General features: G+C 43.3%; 1 protein-coding gene and 1 pseudogene across 1 annotated transcript in view; one reads left to right on the top strand and one right to left on the bottom strand.

The window, feature by feature from the left end:
• LOC126205577 (uncharacterized) overlaps nucleotides 1-26,422 on the bottom strand; it is a 326,088-nt gene that overhangs the window by 62,026 nt on the left and 237,640 nt on the right. The gene's annotated exons all lie outside the window — the stretch shown is intronic.
• LOC126204181 (5S ribosomal RNA) lies at nucleotides 11,171-11,288 on the top strand (annotated as a pseudogene).

Here is a 26,422-nt window from a genome sequence, read left to right as displayed (position 1 = left end):
TCCACAGGACTACATCCAACATCTCTACGATCGTCTCCATGGGAGAATAGCAGCCTGCATTGTTGCGAAAGGTGGATATACACTGTACTAGTGCCGACATTGTGCATGCTCTGTTGCCTGTGTCTATGTGCCTGTGGTTCTGTCAGTGTGATCATGTGATGTATCTGACCCCAGGAATGTGTCAATAAAGTTTCCCCTTCCTGGGACAATGAATTCACGGTGTTCTTATTTCAATTTCCAGGAGTGTACATTTTTTATCTTGCATCTTAAACGTCACCTGCTTAATAGCACATATCTTCAGCAAAAACTAATGAAATTTGAGACGGTGCTCCCACACCGGCAGCAGCAGCAGTTTGATGGCCAAATTCAGTGACGATCGCTGGAAGAATGCGCCCTGTGCTAGTCTGGGAAGCATTGGGGTATCTATCTCGGCGCTAGATCCACACAGCAGCTATGTGTCATTGCGCCAGCAACGATACCTAGGTGAACATGTGTCTCGACAGGAATTTCTCGGGTGTCATGTATGAAAGAGAAGTTGCCACCTCATCCTTGCGGGACCTGAACTGACACCTACGCGTTGCTTGGCAGCTGATGGCGGCGGTGGCGGCGTCGGGCGTTGAGTGGGGGTTGTGTTTTTTACTGGTGATCTTTTGTTTAAACTGTATTCCATCGATTTCACCGACAAATAGGATGCTGCAAAAAAAAAAAAAAAAAAACACCCCTTCATGTGAAAAATATCGATTTAATTAATTTGCACCAATTTTTATATCAACATGGTATTAGCTGTACAATAGATAAGATGGGGGGGGTTACGTGAGTGGGTGACATGGAGCAAAACAGCAGGTGAAGTGAATAATAGTAGGTTAAATTGCATAGTTTTCATGTAAAACGCAGTACAATAGTTTAAGGGGGCGGGTGACAAAGACGAATGCACCAGAAGTGGCATTCAGAAGTATGTGAAATTCGAAAAGTGTACTAGAAAATGGTAGGAGGACATAACTAATTACTTAATTTGGCATCAAAGGCGGTACAATAGTTTAAGGAAATGGGGGTGACATGAAAAACCACTTAACAGAGCAATAGGTTAAGTAAGACTTATGTCCGTCCTATCCAACACAGGCTTGAGTCGTTTTCCAGCCAATTCCCAGAAAGAGGTGGCGGTCAGATGTCTTAGGTTAGAGGAGGTAGCCCATATGCCCTTTTTTCTCGCCATTTTCTTAGTGGAGGTAGCTGTGGTATGTTGCATTGTCCTGATGGAACATGAACTTACCACCATTTTATGGGGGGTGGGGGTGAGGGGGAGAGGGGAAGGGATTCACCAGTGGGTGAGAGGTTAATTAATTGATCAATTTAATTAAATAGTCAATCTAATTTATAAGAATGAGAGGAGATATTCCATTATTTCAGAGCTGAAAGTGTATCTGTAGCATCGAGGGGGGGGAGGGGGTTTTGGGGGTGGGTGTGGGTGGACAATATGATAAGTGCCTGTCAATCAAAAGGAAATGGGGTTCACATGGAAAACCACTTAACAGAACAATTGGGTAAGTACCTGTCAATCAAAGTAGAACAATAGGTTAAGGACCTGTCAATCAAAGGAGAACAATATGTTAAGTACCTGTCAATCAAAGAAGAACAATAGGTTTACCCCTGAGTGCATATCTGCCCCTGATGTAGGCAAGCTGCACTAACAAAATTTACTGAAACATAGCTTGTCCCCCTACACTCACCTTCTTTATACAGAGCTTTTACAAAGTTCTGATAAGGCCCAGCTTGATATGAAGAGGTGGCAAAATGATTTTATCGTGCTCAACCAAATGTTCACATTTACGTTTCCAGGACCATATGTCTTCCTTATAGGCCATTCCTTGACTGTACAGAGGTTCTTGGTGTCACAGCTGTCCCAAAGCCACAAAAAGCAGCAGTATTTTGTGAATCCAACCTGTAAACCTGTAAGGAGTGCAACAACTTTTAAATCACAGCAAAGTTGCCATTCACGATCCTTGTATTTGATTACTTCTAGCAGCAAGGCCATGGTGTCATAAGTTTCTTTCATGTTTACTGCATAAGCCAAAGGTACCAATGGACATGGATTGCTTTCAAGCTGGTTTTACTGGAGTCAATAAATAGTAGCCACTCCTGTGGATTATGTTGTACACCTAGATGCATCATCAGACCATTGACATCTCTATACACACACATTGTATTCTGCCTATCGAAATATTGAGCGAATCAAGCATCTCTTGATTTGAAACACGAAATTTTTGTCCCTGGAGCTTGAAGGTTCCGTTGTTGCAGTCTCGACCCCAAGAGTTGAGCTTGAGTTTCGAAAGTTTTAGATCGCGAACCAAATAGTTCGGGTCCTTTTGATTAAAGAGCTGAGGCGAAGTGTCATGATATTGAGGGCAGTACTCTTCTATATGTTCAATACTTTGTGATTCATTTGACATGGTGTTTGGTTCCCTGGCTTTCAAGTTACTGACAGGAACAGGCAACCCCTCATCATGGGGCACAGGCAGATGCACTGAACATACATTTGGATACTTTATTTTATGTCTAGTTTTGTTTGAGTGTCCCGAAATATTTGTAAGACAGAAGTAACAGTCTGAAAAATGGTCATTAGGCTCACACCACACCACCGGAACAGCGAATGGCAGGGCTCGGCGTTTTCCTTTTAACCACTCGGTTAAGGATGTAGTACAGGTTATGCAAGTAATATGAGGTGCAAAATTTTTATCTTGGTCACCAACAGGACGTCCGCCCCTGGTAGCTGAGTGGTCACCGCGTCGGAATGTCATAGCTAACGGCCTGGGTTCGATTCCAGGCTGGGTCGGAGATTTTCCCCGCTCAGGGACGGGTGTTGTGTTGTCCTTATCATCATCATTTCCTCCCCATCGACACGCATGTCGCCAAAGTGGCGTCAACTCGAAAGACTTGCACCAGGCGAACGGTCTACCCGACGGGAGGCCCTAGCCACATGGCATTTCCCTTTACCAACAGGACAATCAAAATACAATTTATATGCCTTCTTAACCAAATCAGTGATTGGTTTTATTTGGGCGTTTGGAGTGAATTTCTCACACTCATAACAAAAGTTGAAGAGGTTGTTTAGACAGCAACGAGATTTACTAGTTACCATTCCTCTTAGTGTAAGTTTTAAATACAAAAAGATTGCACTACCTTTCACAGGAAACACTCACTGAGGATCTCTTTCACTCCGCTGGATTACCACACCAACCATTTACTGACGATTTGTAGATCTTCTAGCTCTTCTCTGCAAATCAAAAACAAACAAACACCAAAACAGAAGAACAGTAAAAAGCCAAATAATGAATATTATAGCCTGTTCACGTAGTATATCTCCTACGATTGAAACATAATACGAAGTTAGCGTTAGTGATATCGAAAGGGTGGTGCAGTACAGGTTTCTTGATGCGCGTATTACTGTAAAATTGAGTAAGTCTGTATTTCGGACAAAGGAAGTAAAATACTTAGGACACATCGTTGGTAGTAAAGGGGTAAGACCTGATCCAGAGAACCTGGAAGCTATAGCGAAATGTCCCTATCCTAGGACAAGAAAACAAAGTCATTGTTAGGAATGATGGGATATTATCGTAGATATTTACTAGGAATAAATATAGTACATCCAGATATTGTTACTTTACTTAAACAAAATACTAAATGGGAATGGGGTCAAAAGGAATGTGAAAGGTTTGACCTGATAAAATGGGATTTACTTATGTCTGGTTTATTGCAACATCCCCGTATCGACGAGGATTTCAAAATGTCCACTGATGCATCTTCCTATGGGATAGCTTGCGAGATTTTTCGAGGGGAGTTCTGTAACGTAAATGGTGAACATCGAAGTACTGAATTTGCAAGCCGAGTTTTAAATTCCCACGAAATGAATTATATGGTTACTGAAAAGGAAGCATTATCAGTTGTGCGGGAGTTTAAAAGATTTAGGTATCTAATGTCAGGTAGAAAGACCATCATGCACTTACATTCCTAATTAAAAGCAAGTTATTACATTCAAGATTGATGCGTTGGATTTTATTTTTGCAGAAATATGATTTTGATATAAGATATGCAAAGGGAAGTGAGAATATCGTTACAGACGCTCCCTCTAGATTACCTGTGGGATTAGAAAGCTTACCTAAGTTAGAAGAGGGAGGTAAAGAAATACACATTTATTTTTTAAAATCACAGAGTACAAAGTGGTATGAAAAGAAGTTAGCTGAAACTATTATGGGGGAACAGAATAAAGATAAGTGTCTAGCAGCATAATAGATCTACTGGGGAAGGATAGTATAACTACCACAAAGAAAGATCACTGGTTGCTATTCAAGGGGATATAGTATTGGCGAATTTGTGTCAGTGAGAGTGCACTAGTGACTTATACATATGAAAAATATGGTCATTCTCTTATAAAAAAGTACCTACAACATATTAATAAATTCTATTGTGGATGTGGTGTGGGTAGGGCGATTAGAAGAAACATCAGGCGCTGCAAAATATGTCAGAAGGCTAAAAAAATAAGTATTCCATACAAGTTTACCCGATAATACCTAAAGGAATGTGGGATCTCATTGCTGTCGATTTTTATGGTCCATTAGTGGAAGGAAAAGGTGGAGTTTTTTATATTTTCGTAGTGTTACACTGCTGGTCAAAATGTGTAAAACTATATCCTTTAAAATCGGCTATGGCTAAAGGGATAATTCGATGTCTTAAGAATGATTAGTTTGTTAAATATCAGGTACCAAAGAGGTTATTATCTGACAATTGTAGTCAGTTCTGTGGAGAGTTATTTAAAAAATTCTTAGATACTTATAACGTAAAAAATATGAAAATTTCTGTGTACCACTCATCCAGTAATCCGGCAGACAGAATTATGAAAGAAATCGGACAACTTTGTAGAACATACTGTAACAGACGAAACATCAAATGGTCTGAAATGATATGCGGATTCGAAACCATACTAAATGAACTACCACACCTAAGCACAGGTTTACCGTGTTATGAAATCGTGGACCAAAAGACTAGAAGATAAACGTCATTAGCTAAGTTGTTGTGGCCCCCAGGACACCAAACGCAAAAGCATATATTTTGAAGAAACAAGTTAAGCAAAACCTTTTTTATGTGCGAAGAGTCGATTAAAGAGACATAATGTAAATTCCAGAATGCCCAAGTTCCGTAAAAGGGGATCTAATATTAATTGAGACTCATGGACGTAGTTCAAAATTCAATTTCAAAATCGGTAAATTTTGTTTAAGAAACCATGGTCTGTAGGAAGTAACTGGCAAGCCACACCCAAAAGCACTGAAAACTAGAGATACTAAGACAGGAAGGAGTAAAGATTTGTACAATATAGATTATGTCAAACAATACAAGGTGAATGGTAAGCATACTGGAAGATACTAAAAACTTAGACTTCTCGCTGTCAAAAGAGAGCAAAGAGGTAGATCAGGCTATAAAGTACTTCACGTTCGAAACAAAAGGAGAAAAAAATTTTAGAAACTGCGGAAAAGCTAAGGACACAAGCTGTGATAGACCACTCTGTATAAAACTGCATACTAAGATTCTTCAAAGGAAGGACTAACTTAATCGCAGATGTGAAGAATGTTCGGGAAAAGATATACAAGTAATCCAGTATGACAATTCCACCAAGTAACGTAAACTTCTTGGCTGTAAGAAATTCCAAACAACAGTTTATATTCTGCTGAGTGCTGGCGTACAAAATAAGACGTTCTGACTTAAAGAATAATGAATACGATGAAGTTACTGTATGTATAGATTCACTAAGTGGTACTGAAAGAAAGTGCTAATATATACAGTAATGCGTATCCTAGGTATGATAAATGCCCAAGGATTAGTAGGGATAATGAAATTAAGCTCATGAGATTGAATTTACTGATGAAAGGTGTAACAATGAGGATTATTATCTAAATACAGAAATAAATGGAAGGATGGTTAGGGTCATAGGATTTATAGGCATGTATGGCTGAAACTTAGAAAAAAAGTATTGTGGGAGAAGCTTGATCTCTGCGAGTAAGAATAATTGTTTTTCATGCTACTCTCTTTTTCATTGGATAATGATACAGGGATTCCTATGGCTGAGTATTCCACTTCAGCTCACAGTATGATATTGCAACAATATCTTAGTTTTAAAAGGAATTTAACAAGGGTTAATATAAGTATTATTAAGCACAAAAGAAAACCAGAGCAATCTGAATTTCGTAGTCTGTAGTAGTCTGGAAGAAGGTAGATGCTATTTAGTATGCCTAGCCATGATAATATAGTAAGAGAATAACAGGATTTTCATGGGTCAAAGTCTAAGCGAGATTGCGTAATAATCAATAGACATGTAGTACTAACTGAAACAGCCTTAGAAGGTTGGATATTGTGAATAATTACGAATGCTCCACTGTTACATTACTTTAGAACCGAAACACTGATCTCAACTAAAGAAACGAAATATAACATTATTAGCTGATAAGATACTGCAATAATTATAAACTTAAACAGATCAAACTGTCTGTATTAACGAGTCGGTTAGACAAAGACAATTAGATGCCTACAATCGATCAGAAAAAGGTTCACAAATAATGGTACAATGTATGTATGTAAAGACTTACTGTACTCTTTATATAAGGGGAACAAATTGTAATTGTTAATGTAATAAGCGAACATTTGAAAGGATAATGTAAAGACAGAACTGTTGGATATAGAATAGCTATTGAATGCGCAATAATAGCTACAATAATATACCGAAAATGTACAATAATAATGTTAAAGTACTCAGTGTGTAGTAGTGAAAACTGAATTAGGATGCAATCATATATCGAACCGCTGGAGAGGGGGAGGGGAGGGGTGAATGCGCTGATATTTTTGAGTGAATATCACACGTTTTTTTGCCGATCAGCACTGCCTTCTTTCAAGAACGCTATTCGATATATGATCTTACGGTGAGAATACTATTATACAGGGTGGTCAGAAAATGTGTAAAATGCTTGTAGGGATGTTACGGGGCAGGTTGCACTGAGACATAAATGTTAAGAAAGAAATTCGATACGTTGCGCCGTTTCCGAGTTATTTAGCATTGAAGTTAGCCAATCAGATCGTCGCGCGCGTAAATTCAAGTTTCAGCTAACGAGACAAAGCACGCGTTGGGCAACACCGCCCCTGGCAGGCCGCTTGAATGCGAGTGCGCGACGCCCCGATTGGCTAAATTTTATGCTAAATAACTCGGAAACGAAGCAACGTATCGAATTTCTTTCTTAACATTTATGTCTCAGTACAACCTGCCCTGTAACATCCCTAGAAGCATTTCACACATTTTCTGACCACCCTGTATCTGAAGTAGCATGTAGGTATCGGGTTTCGTGGTTAATATTCGTAAACGTAATAGGTTAAAATTATGTATAAGATGTACTGTGTGTAATACTTTTGTGTTCGTATGTTCCACGTGCTCGAGAGCGCAGGAACAACGACGGCGGACTGGCTGCAACACGGTAACGCAGGGTTCGGACGTTGGTCGCTGTACGCGCCGAGCCGACAGCCATGACATGTCAGAGGGCGACGCCGTTGGGCCAGCAGATTCGACAAAGAATAAATTATAGCATTGTTAATACGGAAAAGAACTTGTTAATATCACAACTTTGTTCTGTTCATGTCTTTCTTCCACGGAAGTCAGTCTTTGTATGGATATGTATACCATACTATTGGTATTCTGAAGAATTCTCAATAAAGCAACGGAGAAGATAACCTGTTGTTGAAGATTTTTTATTTTGGATGTGTACATTCTTGAAGTTGGTTATCAAAACTGAATCAAGATCGTAATCGGCTAAAAAGGAGAGATGAAGTGTTAAGTAATACGCAACCGCGTAACAATAGACAATCATATGACTACTTTTTTTTTTAAGAAGTTATTGTGAGTGAGTTTTTTTGAAAACAGTAGGAATAGTTAAAGTTAATCTGAAAGTTCTTGACAGTTCTGAAAGTTTATTTAAAGTTAATACAGAAATATGAAATATTTTGACGGCTACGGTATGCGAATCAGAGATATGCTTAACGCTATTGTGCGCTTGACTGTTTCGTAACAAATATCGGCCCATTCAGCACGGTCGGTCTGATATGTGACACTTCCGTGGCCAGTACGTTTCCAGAGGTGTCCGCGAGACGTAGCGGACTACCCAAGCACGCCTCCCGTCAGACCCAAATTCTCAACTTATCCGCACACTACTGACATAGTGGCCCTGCTCGTTATTCTCATTATTCGCGGTGTTTCGCCCTAAGGCGAGACTGACCGATTATCCCTCCAGTGCTGATGCACATCACACTCGAACGCTTGTGAGAATCGGCGAAACGTCGCAAGTAATGAGGATAACGGGTAGGGGCACTACGTCAGTAGTATGCGAAGATGTTGAGAATTTGGATATGATGGGAGGAGGGCTAGGACAGACCGTGCAGTGGCGTTGACCACTGTATCTGAATGCCTAAGTGATCAGAGCATCTGCCTACTAAGCACAAGACCCGGGTTCGGATCCTGGTCCGCCACCAATTTCCATTTTTCCCCTTTAATGTAAATCTTTGCGCACTAGCAGCTACAGGTCGTATTTCCTTTGTGTGTTGAATAAACAGCTGCGAATGTTGCAAGAACGGAGCGCAGGCGAGCGTGCCTATCCGACGACTCGACGTTCACCCCTCCTGTGGGAGACCAATCTGCGCTGATTGACAATCATCCCATAAAGCAGCTTCGTCACAGTGTGAGAACAAGGTCGAAATCGTTAGCGGCACTGCTGCCGGTGGCGAAATACGCTGCTCCGTATCACGTCGCCATTGCTGGCAAGGTATTACCAGTGTGATATCACAAGGGAAGCTGTAATCACGGACAGACGGCGGCACAGTCCTGCTTTCGTTCTAAAAATAAGAGAGTCGTAAATGATGCTCGTTCCATTACTGTTAGAAGCGAATCGCCCTTAAGGCGACCAAACACATTAACTACGAGTTTCAGAAGTATACATGATTTAGCAGTTTGTGTAATCGTTCTTGGCTCTAAGGTATAATTTTCCGCCAGCATTCAGTCTGTTCACACGGCTCGAGACTTGATCGATTTTCAGTTATGCGCTTGAGAAAGTCTTCCGACAATGTGAAGATTTATACAAGCAGACATCAGTTGCGAAGCAGTGTTCTTACTGGCAGTATGTGGAGCGACCTGAAGCAAATCTTTCGCAAATTGCTGGAAAAGTTTATTCCAGTACATGAAAGCCAGTCTTGCGTTACGAACGTTAAATCGAGAGCCTGTCACGGTAAGACAAGGAGGGACGTTGCGTACATTGTACTTTTAACAAAAGACGACACACTTGACCCTGTCATAGATATGAAATTATTAACAAGATAAATTCTCCCATAACCAACAACAGTATGGAATAAACGTAAGGTAGTACTTTAATTTCTGGTAGGAAGGGAGAAGGTATACATGCTAACACTCGAGTAATATATCTGTGTATATAAACTATAAAATGTTTCATAGTCATTTGTATTCGTGAGAAATTACAATATTGCCGCCAGTCTTTCATGTGGTATTATAGCTTATCTTATGATTACAACTTGCTTTTTAGCCAGCGGTGTTACACGCTATAATAGATTCAAAAACGTTTCTCCATCGATATAAAATAATTGCATCATTTCTCTCTTTAACTCACGGCGTAGCTTAATATAAGAATTTGGTTTTTATGTTACTAATCAGTCCGAAGGAACATTGGATCGTAATTCGGAATAACACAGGCACTGCAATATCGTATTTATCCCCGATACTGGGTAAGTGACTTTCAATTAAAATGTCTCCCCTGTACGACAACATACGTAATGAATGTAGGAGTGCAGGTTGCAGACATATGGTTGACGACGTATGAAATTTTCGGTCTCGCCGTGAGTCGTGTTCGGATAGCCTAATGATAAGGCCACCGCTCACGATTAGCGGAAAATCCGGGGTCAGGTCCTTGTCTGACACAAATTTTCATTGTTATCATTCCAGTGTATGGTTGTCCATATTCGCAACTGCGAATACATTTCGTGTAATTCATAACGGTTGTAATCGTCGGTTCATACATATCCTAAGGAAAATTGCATCGTACACTGACGGAAAAAAATTGCAACACTCAAAAATAAGCATGCAAACGTGCATGCACCGTGTGGTACAGGTACCGGATTCAGTCTGTGAGATGGAGTTCCATTCCTCTTGCACTTGGTCGGTCAATACGGGCACAGCTAATGCTGTTTATGTAGGACATTGGATGATGTCCGCTGATGTCCCATACGTGCTCGACTGGAGCCAGATTTGTTGATCGAGCAGACCAAGGCAACATGGCGACTCTATGCAAAGCATGTTGGTTTATAAAAGCGGTATGTGGACAAGAGCTGTCCTGTTGAAAACCAGCCCCTGGAATGCTGTTTATGAGTGGCAGCACAACAGGTAGAATCACCACATTGACATACAATGTTTCAGTCAAGATGCGAGGGATAACATGAGAGTGCTCCTGCTGTCATACGAAATCGCATCCGAGAGCATAACTCCAGGTGTGGGTCCAGCATGTCTAGCACACAGACAGGTTGGCTGTAGGCCCTAATCTCACCTACTTCTAAGCAACACATGGTCATCACTGGCACAGACAGAACCAGCTTTCATCAGAAAACACAACAGACCTCTACTCTGCCCTCCAAAATGAATACTCCCTTGACATCACGAATTCGCAAACGGTGGAGGTTTGGGGTCAGTGGAATGCGCGCTGTAGGGCATCTGGCTCGGAGCTGCCCTTGAAGTAACCAACTTGTAACAGATGCAGTACGATGAGCCTGAGCCGTACACTGAACACGATGGTCGTCCGGGGCCTGGTCTTCTTGTGACCGCACATTCTCGTGACCACCGCTGCCAGCAGTCATATACAGCGCCTATATTCCTGCCAAGTCTTTCTGCAATATCGCAGAAGGGACATTCAGCGTCTCGTAGCCCTGATACGTAACCTCGTTCAAACTCAGTGAGGTGCTGATAACGGTGTCTTTATCACCTTAAAGGCATTCTCGACTAACGTCAACTGACCACGTCCAATCTCAACGGTAACTAACGTTTACGAGCGTTACAAGGCGTATTTAAAGCAAATCTGATACGTATCCTTGCAACGGCCTTGCCGCTGTGGATACACCGGTTCCCGTCAGATCACCGAAGTTCAGCGCTGTCGGGCGTGGCCGGCACTTGGATGGGTGACCATCCGGGCCGCCATGCGCTGTTGCCATTTTTCGGGGTGCACTCAGACTCGTGATGCCAATTGAGGAGCTACTCGACCGAATAGTAGCGGCTCCGGTCAAAGAAAGCCATCGTAACGACCGGGAGAGCGGTGTGCTGACCACACGCCCCTCCTATCCGCATCCTCAGTGAGGATGACACGGCGGTCGGATGGTCCCGATGGGCCACTTGTGGCCTGATGACGGAGTGCTTTTGTGATGTGTATCCTCATATGCTACTGGCGCAAAATTTGAATATGCATCATCTTACAGATGTAAAAACACGCCTACCAACTATCGCTTGTGTCGCACAACTCCTTGGTGTTGCGATTTTTTTCCGACAGTGTATATCTGAACAACACAGCCACTGCAACATCGTATTTATCTGCTGACGCCGGACAAGCGACTTTCAATTAAAATGTCTCCCCTATATGGGACTATAGAAAATGAATAAACGAGTGTAGGTTGTAGACACATGGTTGACGACACATGGAAGTTTGGGTCTGGCCGTGGGGTCGTGATCGTGTAGGCTAATGGTAAGGCGACCGTTCGCGATTAGCTAGAAATCCGGGCTCGGGCCTCGGTCCTCCACAAATTTTCATTGTCGTCACTACATTATACAGCTGATGGTTGTCCATATTCGATACTGCGAATACATTTCATGTATTCCAAGTATTCTTGTCTCAAAGTAATGCTTGTACAAGCACCCTAGGACTTTGTGAAGGCGAAGGAGATTTGCGAATACCTGCACAAAATCAGTGCACACGCTTATTCATCAAGTTTGCAGCTACATGTGTAGCCACTTTTAAGCGCTACTTGAATAAATTGTCTCTCCGGCGACAGCGAAGCGAGGGCCCGAGGGGAAAAAAAAAAAAAAATCCCGGACTGTCTGCTGCTCACGACATTCCATTCTGCATTCTATATCTATGTAATTCTTTTATGCGGTAATGTCACTATTTTTTTCAGCCGTGGCAGTCAAACTGCATTCTGTCAGTTCGGTTGCGACTAGAAGTGATAACTCTGGGTTTGATGCGTTTCGTCTGTTACAATACTATGTTAATTTCCATCGCCCATCAAAGCGCGTGTCACGTAATCATCACTGACTTTTCTAAGATAAAATATCACGGACTATCTAAAGTTGCGATAGCAGAAGAATAAAAATGCTAGTTTTCGGCCTTGAAAGAGGAAGCGTTAGCCGTTATATCTTCAAGATTCGACGTAAATTCTTTTGAACTTCAGTATGAGTTCCTCACACGGTTTCTGAACTGGATATGGAACCAATGTTCAACGGCATTTATTTTGAGGTCATCTACACATCACATACTGTTTCTGTCGAGACTCTGTCCATAAAAATGTGGGATCATTGTTTTCTAATTTTACGTTTTTAAGATTCAAAATCAAAATTCAAAAGTAAAGTGGCGAATTAGTACGTAGCTGGAATATATTTATAATTTTTTGTTCCATTGACGAATTCACTTTTGGTAACCATTACAGATCTGCTGGAACGAAATCTGGCGAATACAGACGATGATTAAGATTTGTACTTATCTTTCTGATAAAAATCACGCGTGATGAGATCGCTCAGGTTTTCTCGGCCTGTTTGATTAATTGTGAGTTTCTGGGCTATTCAGCCGAGTTGTTGCTTCTATTTTGAGCATAATATTTCGACGATCTACCGAGTCGTCTTCTTCCGATGTTGCGAGTTGTGCTGTTGTGTGGAATCGCTGCTTGGACTCTAACTACACTCCTGGAAATGGAAAAAAGAACACATTGACACCGGTGTGTCAGACCCACCATACTTGCTCCGGACACTGCGAGAGGGCTGTACAAGCAATGATCACACGCACGGCACAGCGGACACACCAGGAACCGCGGTGTTGGCCGTCGAATGGCGCTAGCTGCGCAGCATTTGTGCACCGCCGCCGTCAGTGTCAGCCAGTTTGCCGTGGCATACGGAGCTCCATCGCAGTCTTTAACACTGGTAGCATGCCGCGACAGCGTGGACGTGAACCGTATGTGCAGTTGACGGACTTTGAGCGAGGGCGTATAGTGGGCATGCGGGAGGCCGGGTGGACGTACCGCCGAATTGCTCAACACGTGGGGCGTGAGGTCTCCACAGTACATCGATGTTGTCGCCAGTGGTCGGCGGAAGGTGCACGTGCCCGTCGACCTGGGACCGGACCGCAGCGACGCACGGATGCACGCCAAGACCGTAGGGTCCTACGCAGTGCCGTAGGGGACCGCACCGCCACTTCCCAGCAAATTAGGGACACTGTTGCTCCTGGGGTATCGGCGAGGACCATTCGCAACCGTCTCCATGAAGCTGGGCTACGGTCCCGCACACCGTTAGGCCGTCTTCCGCTCACGCCCCAACATCGTGCAGCCCGCCTCCAGTGGTGTCGCGACAGGCGTGAATGGAGGGACGAATGGAGACGTGTCGTCTTCAGCGATGAGAGTCGCTTCTGCCTTGGTGCCAATGATGGTCGTATGCGTGTTTGGCGCCGTGCAGGTGAGCGCCACAATCAGGACTGCATACGACCGAGGCACACAGGGCCAACACCCGGCATCATGGTGTGGGGAGCGATCTCCTACACTGGCCGTACACCACTGGTGATCGTCGAGGGGACACTGAATAGTGCACGGTACATCCAAACCGTCATCGAACCCATCGTTCTACCATTCCTAGACCGGCAAGGGAACTTGCTGTTCCAACAGGACAATGCACGTCCGCATGTATCCCGTGCCACCCAACGTGCTCTAGAAGGTGTAAGTCAACTACCCTGGCCAGCAAGATCTCCGGATCTGTCCCCCATTGAGCATGTTTGGGACTGGATGAAGCGTCGTCTCACGCGGTCTGCACGTCCAGCACGAACGCTGGTCCAACTGAGGCGCCAGGTGGAAATGGCATGGCAAGCCGTTCCACAGGACTACATCCAGCATCTCTACGATCGTCTCCATGGGAGAATAGCAGCCTGCATTGCTGCGAAAGGTGGATATACACTGTACTAGTGCCGACATTGTGCATGCTCTGTTGCCTGTGTCTATGTGCCTGTGGTTCTGTCAGTGTGATCATGTGATGTATCTGACCCCAGGAATGTGTCAATGAAGTTTCCCCTTCCTGGGACAATGAATTCACGGTGTTCTTATTTCAATTTCCAGGAGTGTAGAAAGACAACTCGTCCGGTCGTCGAAGTACTGCGCATAAAACGGAAACAACTCGGCTGAATAGCCGTTAGCCACTGTTAATCATAAACGATGTTCGAACTATGGGGAAGGGCATTGTGCTGGAACAGCTTTCAAAAATAGGGCTTAAATATTTTGGAAGAATTGAAAGTATTGACAGTAAATCGTCAGTTATACTCCACGCGCTGTTTCCTCTGAACTTCAAACAAATGAATAATTTACAGTTATTCTTTGCAGCTTCCTGTTTTCAGTTTACTGTTAGTATCTACCACCACGAAGTCTGGAGACCTCGAGTTCTGAATGACGGGCCATAAAGACCGCATTGCACACAGGAAGAATTAAATCGCTGGTCGAGACAACAAAATGCATGTATCGTAAATTTTTACGCCAATCGCGTCGCACAGAGAGACTCATGAAAATCTTGTAACGTAATGCGTGCTTACCATGAAAAATTGCTGACTGAATGGTCAAGTCCACGGGTGTCCAACATTTTAGTTTACTGGGCCTCATTGGAAGAAGATAACTATTTTTTGGGCCGCACGTAATACACACACATCAAAAAAAGTTTTGCATCATCCCAGTTCTCAGAACAGACGTTGAATGTGGATATCGTATCGTAGACAGAGTCCCTCGGGGTCCGACAGCCGATCAGTTTCCAGTCATTCCTCAGGAAATAGGTACACGGCTCGTGTTGCCTGTAGTTCAACCATACCTAGACGGTCCATACCGCGGTTCGATCGCGTCCGCATTGTTACTTTGAGCCCTTCCTGGCACTAAGTAACAACGTGGACGCGATCAAACCGCGGTATTGACAGTCTAGGCATGGTTGAACTCAACAAGGGAAGTGCCCAGGCGTCTCGGAATGACCCAAAGCTATGTTGTTTTGAGACGGAGGAGATACAGAGAGACAGGAAATGTCGATGACATGCCTCGCTCAGGCCGCCTAAGGCTGATACTGCAGTGGATGACGGCTACCTACGGATTTTGGCTCGGAGGAACCCCGACAGCAACGCCACCATGTTGAATAATACTTTTCGTGCAGCCGCAGGACTCCGTGTTGCGACTCAAACTGTGCGCAATAGGCTGCATGATGCGCAATTTCACTCCTGACATCCATAGCGAGGTCCATCTTTGAAACCACGACACCATGCAGTGCGGTACAGATGGGCCTAACAACATGCCGAATGGACCGATAAGAATTGGCATCATGTTTTTTTCACCTACGAATGTCACATATGCCTTCAACCAGACAATCGTTGGAGATGTGTTTGGAGGCAACTTGGTCAGGCTGAACGCCTTAGACACACTGTCCAGCGAGTGCAGCAAGGTGGAGGTTCCCTGCTGTTTTAGGGTGGCATAATGTGGAGCCGACGTACGCCGCTGGTGGTCATGGAAGGCTGTACAGTACGTTAATGCCATCCTCTTACCGATAGTGCAACTATATCGGCAGCATATTGGCGAAGCATTCGTCTTCATGGACGACAATTTGCGTCCCAATGTGCACATCTTGTGAATGATTTCCTTCAGGATAACGACATCACTCGACTAGAGTGGCCAGTATGTTATCCAGACATGAACCCTAGCGAAATGCCTGGGATAGATTGAAAAGGGCAGTTCATGGACGACGTGACCCACCAACCACTCTGAGGAACCTACGCCGAATCGTCGTTGAGGAGTGGGATAGTCTGGACCAACAGTGCCTTGATGAACTTGTGGATAGTATGTCACGACGAATACAGGCACGCATCAATGCAAGAGGACCTGCTACTGGCTATTAGAAGTACCGGTGTGTACAGCAATCTGGACCACCACCTCTGAAGGTCTTGCTGTGTGGTGGTACAACATGCAACGTGTGGTTTTCATGAGCAATAAAAAGGGCGGAAATGATTTTTATGTTGATCTCTATTCCAATTTTCTGTACGGGTTCCAGAACTCTCGGAACTGAGATGGTGCAAAACTTTTTTTGATGTGTGTACTTAAAACTTACAACAACCACTGAGGAGAAAAAGAGAATGGAATGGACCAGCAGGAGAGTAGTATCGTGCGGAGGAATTTCAAACAGAGAATATTCAATTCATCATAACTTCACATAAACGGAACTGACTGCTCGTGTGGCAGATGCTCAGTTCTTGGGCTGCATTGATGCATGCTTTGGACTACATGCTGCCTGCGGGCCATAGGTTGGACACCCATGGTCAAGACCTTTCGTGTGTATCACAGCCATCTCCGCAAGGACAGAGAGATCATTGTAAGCATTGCAAACACAATTAGCTAAATCTAAGTAAATCGCAGCCCTCCAATTACGACGTTCTACCCATGGGTCGCAGAAACAAGCATCCACCCACCAATGAGAGTGTCTGCTGGGACCACAGAAAATTTAGAGCTGCAGCACGGCAGTGCCGCTACCCAATGACAAGGAAGCGATGGCAGAGGATTTCAGACAGGATAGCCATTGACTGATCATAACAGAGTAGTTTACAAAGTTATGATTCCTCATTAATACAGGCGCTGATGCTTCAGTTTACGCATCTTCTAGTCTCCCATGGCAAAACACCTATGGCAGTCAGCTGTAGGTCTACACTGTACCTAAATTGATCTTCCATCAAGATCTACCACTATGTCACCCTGCTGCCCAACTTCAGTCTTCGACTTTAATATGTATTTGCACACGACAAACGTATGGGTTTAATATGACAGGAATGTTTAGGTCTCTATTTAAACAAATGTAGGAAGAGCCCCTTTCACAGACTGCTCACAACGTCCTTGGATGCCAATTCATCTGTGGCATTGTATTCATAAGTGCGAACACTGTCTGCTCATGCTGTCGTGATCACAAAGTTGGAGCGAGTTTAGCTACTCTGGGCAACACATTGCCAAGTGAGTAGGCGGCACGCACCGACCAAGCTGGGCCTGCAGCAAGAGCAGTGGTGGTTCAACTGTCACTCCAGTTGACTGGGCATGCTGAAGATGTGGCCTACCCCGTCCAAGACTCGAGGCATACAAGATGTCACGTGGCCCCCATTACTCGGGCCTATCAGCTTCCAATCCCACCCCAATACTTTGCAGACTGAGGAACAATGGCCACCAATCTTTGCTGTATAATGCATTCATTGATATTGTACCGACCAACTGCAAGTGACGCACCACACTGGTATAGATGCTAGCTGGCAGGCCAGAACCCGCACGGTTCGAACACGGATGCGTCCAGACCTGCCCATTATTTGTGATTTCCACTATGCTGTTTATAGTTCACACAGGAATCCACGTATGTGTGTACAAGCATGCTATTTCTAACCTACTTTTCACAACTCGGAAATCCATTTTGTGACTCTATTCTATTTACACCCAACAAATGCCTGTCTTCCCCTCACAGTCTAAAACATGCATGTGCATTCCAAACTTAGTAGGGTCCTTATTCATAGCTGAAATAGTTCCGAAAACATGAAAACGCAATTAGAAGTGTGCAAACATATTATTCACTAGCCAGGGAGGTAGTACACAAAACCACTTAGCAAGGGTTTTTTTGTATACCAACAAGCTGCATGGACATTCCATCAGCCATTTATTGCAGATCTATTTTCATCAATACTATTTCAAGTGTGCAAACACAAAAATACACTTGGCAGGATTGGGAAGATCTACTTTAAAATTTAGGTATTCAGATCTTTATATGTGTATACAGGGTGGTCCATTGATAATGATTGGACCAAATATCTCTAGAGGACAACACGGTTCCTGGATCCCAACAGACCTTTCCATTCGGACGGCGCCTGCTGTTCTACATCTACATCTACATCTACATCTACATGGATACTCTGCAAATCACATTTAAGTGCCTTGCAAAGGGTTCATCGAACCACCTTCACAATTCTCTATTATTCCAATCTCGTATAACGCACGGAAAGAATGAACACCTATATCTTTCTGTACGAGCTCTGATTTCCCTTATTTTATCGTGGTGATCGTTCCGCCCTATGTAGGTAGGTATCAAAAAAATATTTTCGCATTCGGAGGAGAAAGTTGGTGATTGAAATTTCGTGAGAAGATTCCGTTGCAACGAGAAACGCCTTTCTTTTAATGATTTCCAGCCCAAATCCTGTATCATTTCTGTGACACTCTCTCCCATATTTCGCAATAATACAAAACGTGCTGCCTTTCTTTGAACTTTTTCGATGTACTCCGTCAGTCCTACCTGGTAAGGATACCACACCGCGCAGCAGTATTCTAAAAGAGGACGGACAAGCGTAGTGTAGGCAGTCTCCTTAGTAGGTCTGTTACATTTTCTAAGTGTCCTGCCAATAAAACGCAGCCTTTGGTTAGCCTTCCCCACAACATTTTCTGTGTGTTGTTTCCAATTGAAGTTGTTCATAATTGTAATACCTAGGTATTTAGTTGAATTTACGGCTTTTAGATTAGACTCATTTATCGTGTAACCGAAGTTTAACGAGTTCCTTTTCGCACTCATGTGGATGACCTCACACTTTTCGTTATTTAGGGTCAACTGCCACTTTTCGCACCATTCAGATATTTTTTCTAAATCGTTTTGCAGTTTGTTTTGATCTTCTGATGACTTTATTAGTCGATAAACGACAGCATCATCTGCAAACAACCGAAGATGGCTGCTCAGATTGTCTCCCAAATCGTTTATATAGATAAGGAACAGCAAAGGGCCTCTAACACTACCTTGGGGGATGCCTGAAATCACTTCTGTTTTACTCGATGACTTTCCATCAATTACTACGAACTATGGCCTCTCTGACAGGAAATGGCAAATCCAGTCACATAACTGAGACGATATTCCATAAGCACACAATTTTATTACGAGCCGCTTGTGTGGTACAGTATCAAAAGCCTTCCGGAAATCCAGGAATACGAAATCGACCTGAAATCCCTTGTCAGTAGCATTCAGCACTTCATGTGAATAAAGAGCTAGTTGTGTTTCACAGGAACGATTTTTTCTATGTGGTGTCAACGCCAGACACCACACTTGCTAGGTGGTAGCCTTTAAATCGGCCGCGGTCCGTTAGTATACGTTGGACCGACGTGTCGCCACTATCAGTGATTGCAGACCGAGCGCCGCCACACGGCAGGTCTAGAGAGACTTCCTAGCACTCGCCCCAGTTGTACAGCCGACTTTGCTAGCGATGGTTCACTGACAAAATATGCTCTCAATTGCCGAGACGATAGTTAGCATAGCCTTCAGCTACGTCATTTGCTACGACCTAGCAAGGTGCCATTATCATTTGCTATTTATCTTGTGATGCATATACCGTCAGACCGATGTTCACCAATTATGGATTAAAGTTAAGTATTCCAGAAGCTACGTACTTTATTTGCTAGTATTCATTCCGTGTCCTGTTCCAGACCTCACGCCAGCCTCCGTAAGCTTAAATGCGTGCCTTTCGGCTTCCTCCACACCCCGTGGATTGGGTCCTGCCAATTCACAACATATGGCGACGAGGATGGGATTATATGTTGTGAATTGGAAGGAGCCAATCCACGGGGTGTGGAGGAAGCCGAAAGGCACGCGTTTAAGCTCACGCAGGCTGGCGTGAGGTCTGGAACAGGACATGGAATGAATACTAGCAAATAAAGTACGTAGCTTCTGGAATACTTAACTTTAATCCACAATTGGTGAACATCGGTCTGACGGTACATGCATCACAAGATAAATAGCAAATGATAATGGCGCCTTGCTAGGTCGTAGCAAATGACGTAGCTGAAGGCTATGCTAACTATCGTCTCGGCAACTGAGAGCATAATTTGTCAGTGAACCATCGCTAGCAAAGTCGGCTGTACAACTGGGGCGAGTGCTAGGAAGTCTCTCTAGCCCTGCCGTGTGGCGGCGCTCGGTCTGCAATCACTGATAGTGGCGACACGCGGGTCCGACGTATACTAACGGACCGCGGCTGATTTAAAGGCTACCACCTAGCAAGTGTGGTGTCTGGCGTTGACACCACATTCTAAACCCATGTTGACTGTGTGTCAATAGACCGTTTCCTTCGAGGTAATTCATAATGTTCGAACACAATATATGTTCTAAAATCCTCCTACATATCTACGTTAACGATATGGGACTGCAATTTAGTGGATTACTCCTACTACCTTTCTTGAATATTGGTGTGACCTGTGCAACTTTCCAGTCTTTGGGTACGGATCTTTTGTCGAGCGAACGGTTGTATATGATTGTTAAGTATGGAGCTAATGCATCAGCACACTCCTAAAGGAACCTAATTGGTATACAGTCTGGACCAGAAGACTTGCTTTTATTAAGTGACTTGAATTGCTTCACTGTTCCGAGGATATTTACTTCTACGTTACTCATGTTGGCAGCTGTTCTCGATTCGAATTCTGTATTATTTACTTCCTTTAACAGGAACCCTAAATCATTCCCACCCCAGGCCACCACTAGCACGCCACACAGGTCTAGACAGAATCGTCCTAGGAAATTGGTGACATATATATTTGATCACTATACTTACAATTAAATGTTACGATCGATGTCTCAATTGAATGACATTTGACAATGAGCGAAATATCGGAAATACACCCTGCTGACGGCTGTAGCTCTGGAGATAGAAATATCTGTACCATTCTTATGACCTGACATACTCCTCCTTTCCATGTCAAATCCATACCTTACTTACAACTGGACATAGTCATTTCCTTTGTACATGTCATAACACATACCTTATAAGCCTGATGCTCAAGGTGAACGTATCACACATCCCCTACTACTAAGTATATTACTTCGTCAATAACTGTTTGCTGGCGATACGAAATAATACTGACCAAAAATCAAGTATGGGTGGACATGTCTCGTAAGTTTTTCTTGCGAGTGGTACCACTGTGTCTTAGAAAGAGAGGCGTAACCGTCTTACAAACCGCCATATGTCGGAGTTTTTATTTATTTTTTTTTTTTTATTTTTTCCCAGACAAATCCCGTGACACTGAATATAGACGGTGATCGCTGTAGGGTATATTATCAGACCAACAGTGCAGTTGCATGTCGCCGACGGTCCAACCTCGTAATAAAATTCCCGAATTTAGAAAGTGATTCAGCGAAGGAACGTGGTATGAAACCAGCATTTGCAACTCCCTCACGTTGCCACCACTAGATATTTCTCCATTAATTGTAACGCATTCTGTCTCGATGTCATGTCAGAGGTTTGGTGATATATCGACTGGGTTATAGGAGATGGTTGATTGTGAAGGATTACAAACAGTAGATGGTGTGCTGATTGAGGTCGTAAGAAGTGTTACACTAGCTTTTCAGATCTCTAGTGTTACGCTATCCGCTAGAAATGTTGTCCGGGATTTGGAATCAAGAATACAGAAAACAGAGCACACGCCCTGCAAATGTGGAATATGTGGGGTAGAGGCGTCTGGATGTATTCGAGTACAGTGCTATACGATGCCTTTCGATCAGAAAAATAGCGCATTTGAGCTTGGTTTTGGCAGATGTACTACATTTACAAGCAATTTTAGAACAGGGAACGAGAGGTTATGTCATGATCGCATTTGTAGAACTGACATAAGACCGATCGAATTGCGAAAAATGACAGAAAAATACGTATAAATTGAGGGAATATACACTGAAATGCCGGGAAACTAGGAAGTACTTGCGTGTTTTCTTGTTGGCGCAGAACAATTTGTACATGGGAACAAGTATGCAACAGCAAGAGGAATCCGAGAAAACGTCGACATGAAAGCGAAGGGAAACAGTCAGTTTTTTTCTGTCGAGGCTTTTCTACTGTATGTCTAATGAGGTAACAATGATACACGCGAGTTAACTACTGCATTTGACTCTTTTCAGGAAGACAGAGAACCATCTGCTTCTAAACTTACTTGCATTTTCGGTAAAGGATAACAGAGAGTGGACTGCGTGATCGGTTGAGGTAGAACTGTCGTTTGCCCATTTTTTCCGCTGTTCTGTCAGGATGCATCAGTCACTTACATAGCCTGCGTTCGACTTGTATACAACCACGTGTTCTGTATGTGATTTAGAGCACTGTCTACTTGAGATTGTTAACAGCAAACCTCTCGGTCATCAGAGGATTTCCATCTCATGTGTGATAAATCGTGGCCATCCTGTTTCGACACATTCCTCTAAACGAACGAAGATTTGTGCGTTGTACTCCATCCCCCTTTCGCATCTTGAGTGTAAAATCGAGACTTCAGTTTCATAACTAAGATGATTCTAATTTAGCAATAGGTTTTTGTGAGACCCTGCAATCCCCGTGTAGACATCTGCTTAACACATGTCCTGTTTACAGAGTTAGTGGTGGCAACACTTGTAATTTCACATCTTGGAAGCTGCTGCTATGCGTTTATCTGTTTCCTTGCAAGAGGTATTCTCCATTACTAACGATCATTTTATATAGGACTGATGCGGGCATAGTATAATTTCTGAACCATGATCGGATGTGGACAGTGGACACTATACATCTCTGGAAAGCTATATTGTGCACGTATCACACAGAATCGATATTTTAAGGAAGTAGTTCTTTCATTGTATGGTTTGTTACCAAAGTTTATCGTAGAGAAACTTGCAAGAAGGATGTATGTCATGCGCTGGAAACATATTTCTTACACTGGAATATTAACAGCATTACATTCCATACGACTAATAGGTCGAAAACTGGAGCGATCTAACAATATAGCCAGTGCAGAACCTTGTAGCCTTAGGAGCGCGAGTGTTTATGTTCTCTCTTACCAATACCTTCCATGTACTGATCCCAGACCCTAGAACAATACCTTAAAATTGATAGCGTAGTTGATTTACGTAAAATGCTTCAAACTGCATCGGTCTGGAGCTCCATCATACATAAAAATCGCCCGTTTCTTGTTCTTCCTCACCATCTGCTATTACATCACAACACTTTCAAATATGTTACTATGCACCTTTAAGGAGTGCTAACCTCCTCGACATGGGCGCATCTTGAGAAATCTTGTGTACTTTGATGGGAGAGGACTCGATTAGCTCCATTCATTCACGAGACACAGAATGTAGCGGTCTACTTCTGGTTGGCTTCATATTAAATTGGTAATGGTGCTGCAGGGTAGGCTGGTCAAAGACAGTGCGATGGACACATTCAGTCTCTAATTTTATCCTAAGACTGCGAGACTTCTCTGTGACTCCCATCCACATAGATATGATCATAAATTAAGCACTATGCTCGAGCTGCTAGAAATATGAAGAGCGCTGTGTGATATACTTTGATGGTGTATGTGTTCAAGAATTAACAATGAATGGATGTACTGCAGAGTCATCTATCTACATTCTCATACTCGCAAAGTAGAGAAGGGGTGGTTTAGCGATGGTACAGAAATTGGGAAACATGCTGTCGCATCATTGGTTGGTGCTGAAGTAACTGTAAAATTGCTAAAATTGTTTGCACAATCAACTGTGATGCTTATTAATACAGTACATACAGTACATCAGTGGTGTCTTTTCTATCCCATCCATCCACTGGAACGCTGTTGGTTACGACATGATGATTGACTGACATCGTTTGTTTAAGTTGGAGAAAGAGCTTTGGTGGAGGGGTAACACCTCCTTTGGATGGTTAGCACGGAAACAGTGATCGCGTACATGATTGCAATATGAGGAATCAGTCGAAATGGAATACCCAGTCATCAGCTATTCTGTCACTGTGACAGATGAGATTAAATGTAGAGGTCGTCAATCACCTTCAGACTGCAGTTTGGAAACTCTCCACAATGCCACCAAACTCTTCCAGTTTCCTTATGTTGTAACTGCATTTTATTTAAAATCATCCAGTGTGTGTGTGGTGTGTCATGGTAGCAGCAGTAACAACGTGATTTACGCCCCACGACGTCTAGTTTTCTGTGAGAGGCAATGGATCAGAACGTGTTAATGTCAGTTTAGAACCTGACACAGACCTCGAAGTCATGGAGAAAAAAACAATATGTATGGCAGTGGAAAAAGCGTGTTACAGCAGAAAAAAACACTGTATAGTCTGCAAGATACGATCATTCTCCTACAGTACAGGTGATGACTTTAAACTGGTCTGTGCAGTGGATCAATACCTGTATATGTAATAGGATCGTCACATGTGATCCTTGCCAGCATGCATGCGGTATTTGTTTTTTATATATGGGAGGAGAGAGATGTGGTAAAAATCTTATCGAGTTCTTTATCAGATGAAGTTAGTGGAGCTTTTATAGTTCGTAATTTTTCTCTGTTGGATGGTACAGAATAACGATGATGGAATGTTGGGGTGATAGACATAAATGGGCCCTGAGAGATGTGGATCTGTAGTACCTGTTTGTAGTTTGGAGGAACACCACAATGCACAATGTCCTTCCCCCAGTTCCCATACAGTCTTTTATACTACCTCGTGTTGGAGAAGGAGGCTTCATATGGCACTGACATTACACATTGTGCACAGTTGGCCGAGTTACGAGAACATGTTCCCATTTCCATCGAACGGTCAAAACACAGTCCTGTCGCAGTAACTCAGCCTGTATCTTCACGGGTTGCAGAAGGTGGTAGATATAGCTTTCTCCAACTTCCATTCAGTTCCGACTTACATTGGAACGATCACATGCGCAAACTTGCAGGGATGGTAGCGCAGAGGCTGAGGGGCAGTTGCAAGATGCATAGGGGCTACCTAAAATCACGTTGGAATTCTACTCTAGTAGATAGGTTCGAGAAAGGTGATTCGTTTCGACATATGAGAGTGCCAGAAGTATGATTCACTAGAGGCTGTAATCAGTAAAGGACTTCTCCATAGGATCAAATGCAGGTGTGTGGTTGAATGGAGAGACTTGATTCCAAATCCCAGACAGCATTTCTAGCGGATAGCATAACACTAGAGGTCTGAAAAGCTAGTGTAACATTTCTTACAACCTCAATCAGCACACCATCTACTGTTTGTGATCCTTCACAATAAACCATCGCCTATAACCCAGTCGATATATCACCAAACCTCTGACATGGTATCGACACAGAATGTGTCACAAATACTGGAAAAATATCTAGTGGTGGCAGTGCGAGGGACTAGCAAATGCTTCACTCGCCAAATCACTTTCTAAATTCGGGAATTTTATTACGAGGTTGGACCGTCGGCGACATGCAACTGCACTGTTGGTCTGATAATATACACTCCAGCGATCACCGTCTATATTCAGTGTCACGGGATTTGTCTGGAAAAAACTTCATTCAGAGGCAATGCCATAACTCGATTTATAAAGCCAGTATAACTTTTAACATGGATACTTGTAAGCACCTGCAGAACCAAGACCGCTTGTGATAGTATCATACAGTAGTTGTTGCAATCGGGTTTTCCAACATCTGGCGGTTTGTAAGATGAATACGCCTCTCTTTCTAAGACACGGTGGCACCACTCCGAAGAAAAATGTCTGAGACATGTCCACCCATACTTGATTCTTGGTCAGTAGTATATCGTATAGCCAGCAAACAGTTATTGACGAAGTAATATACTTAGTAGTAGGGGATGTGTGATAGGTTCACCTTGAGCATCAGGCGTATAAGGTCTGTATTTGTGTTCCGGCATGTACAAAGGAAATGACTATGTCCAGTCGTAAGAAAGACATGGATTTGACATGGAATACTGTGACAGCAAAGGGAGGAGTATGTCAGGTCATAAGAATGGTACAGATATTTCTATTTCCAGAGATACTTCGCTCATTGTCGAATGTCGTTCAACTGAGACTACAATCATAACATTCAATTGTAAGTATAGTGATCTAATATATATGTCACCGATTTCCTAGGACGATTCTGTCTAGACCTGTGTGGCGTGCTGGTGGTGGCCTGGGGTGGGAATGATACACGTTTCCTGTTAACGGCAGGCGCCGTCTGAATGGAAAGGCCTGTGGGGATCCAGGAACCGTGTTGTCCTGTAGACGGCCTAATAGCGAACTAATACGTAGTATGTGGTTGACAGCTTTCGTGATCGTGTGGAAATTTGAG

This window comes from Schistocerca nitens, chromosome 1 (genome assembly GCF_023898315.1).
Source record: "Schistocerca nitens isolate TAMUIC-IGC-003100 chromosome 1, iqSchNite1.1, whole genome shotgun sequence".
NCBI lineage: Eukaryota > Metazoa > Arthropoda > Insecta > Orthoptera > Acrididae > Schistocerca > Schistocerca nitens.
The sequence above is the reverse complement of the archived record's forward strand: the minus strand, read 5'-3'. Positions and strand labels throughout refer to the sequence as shown.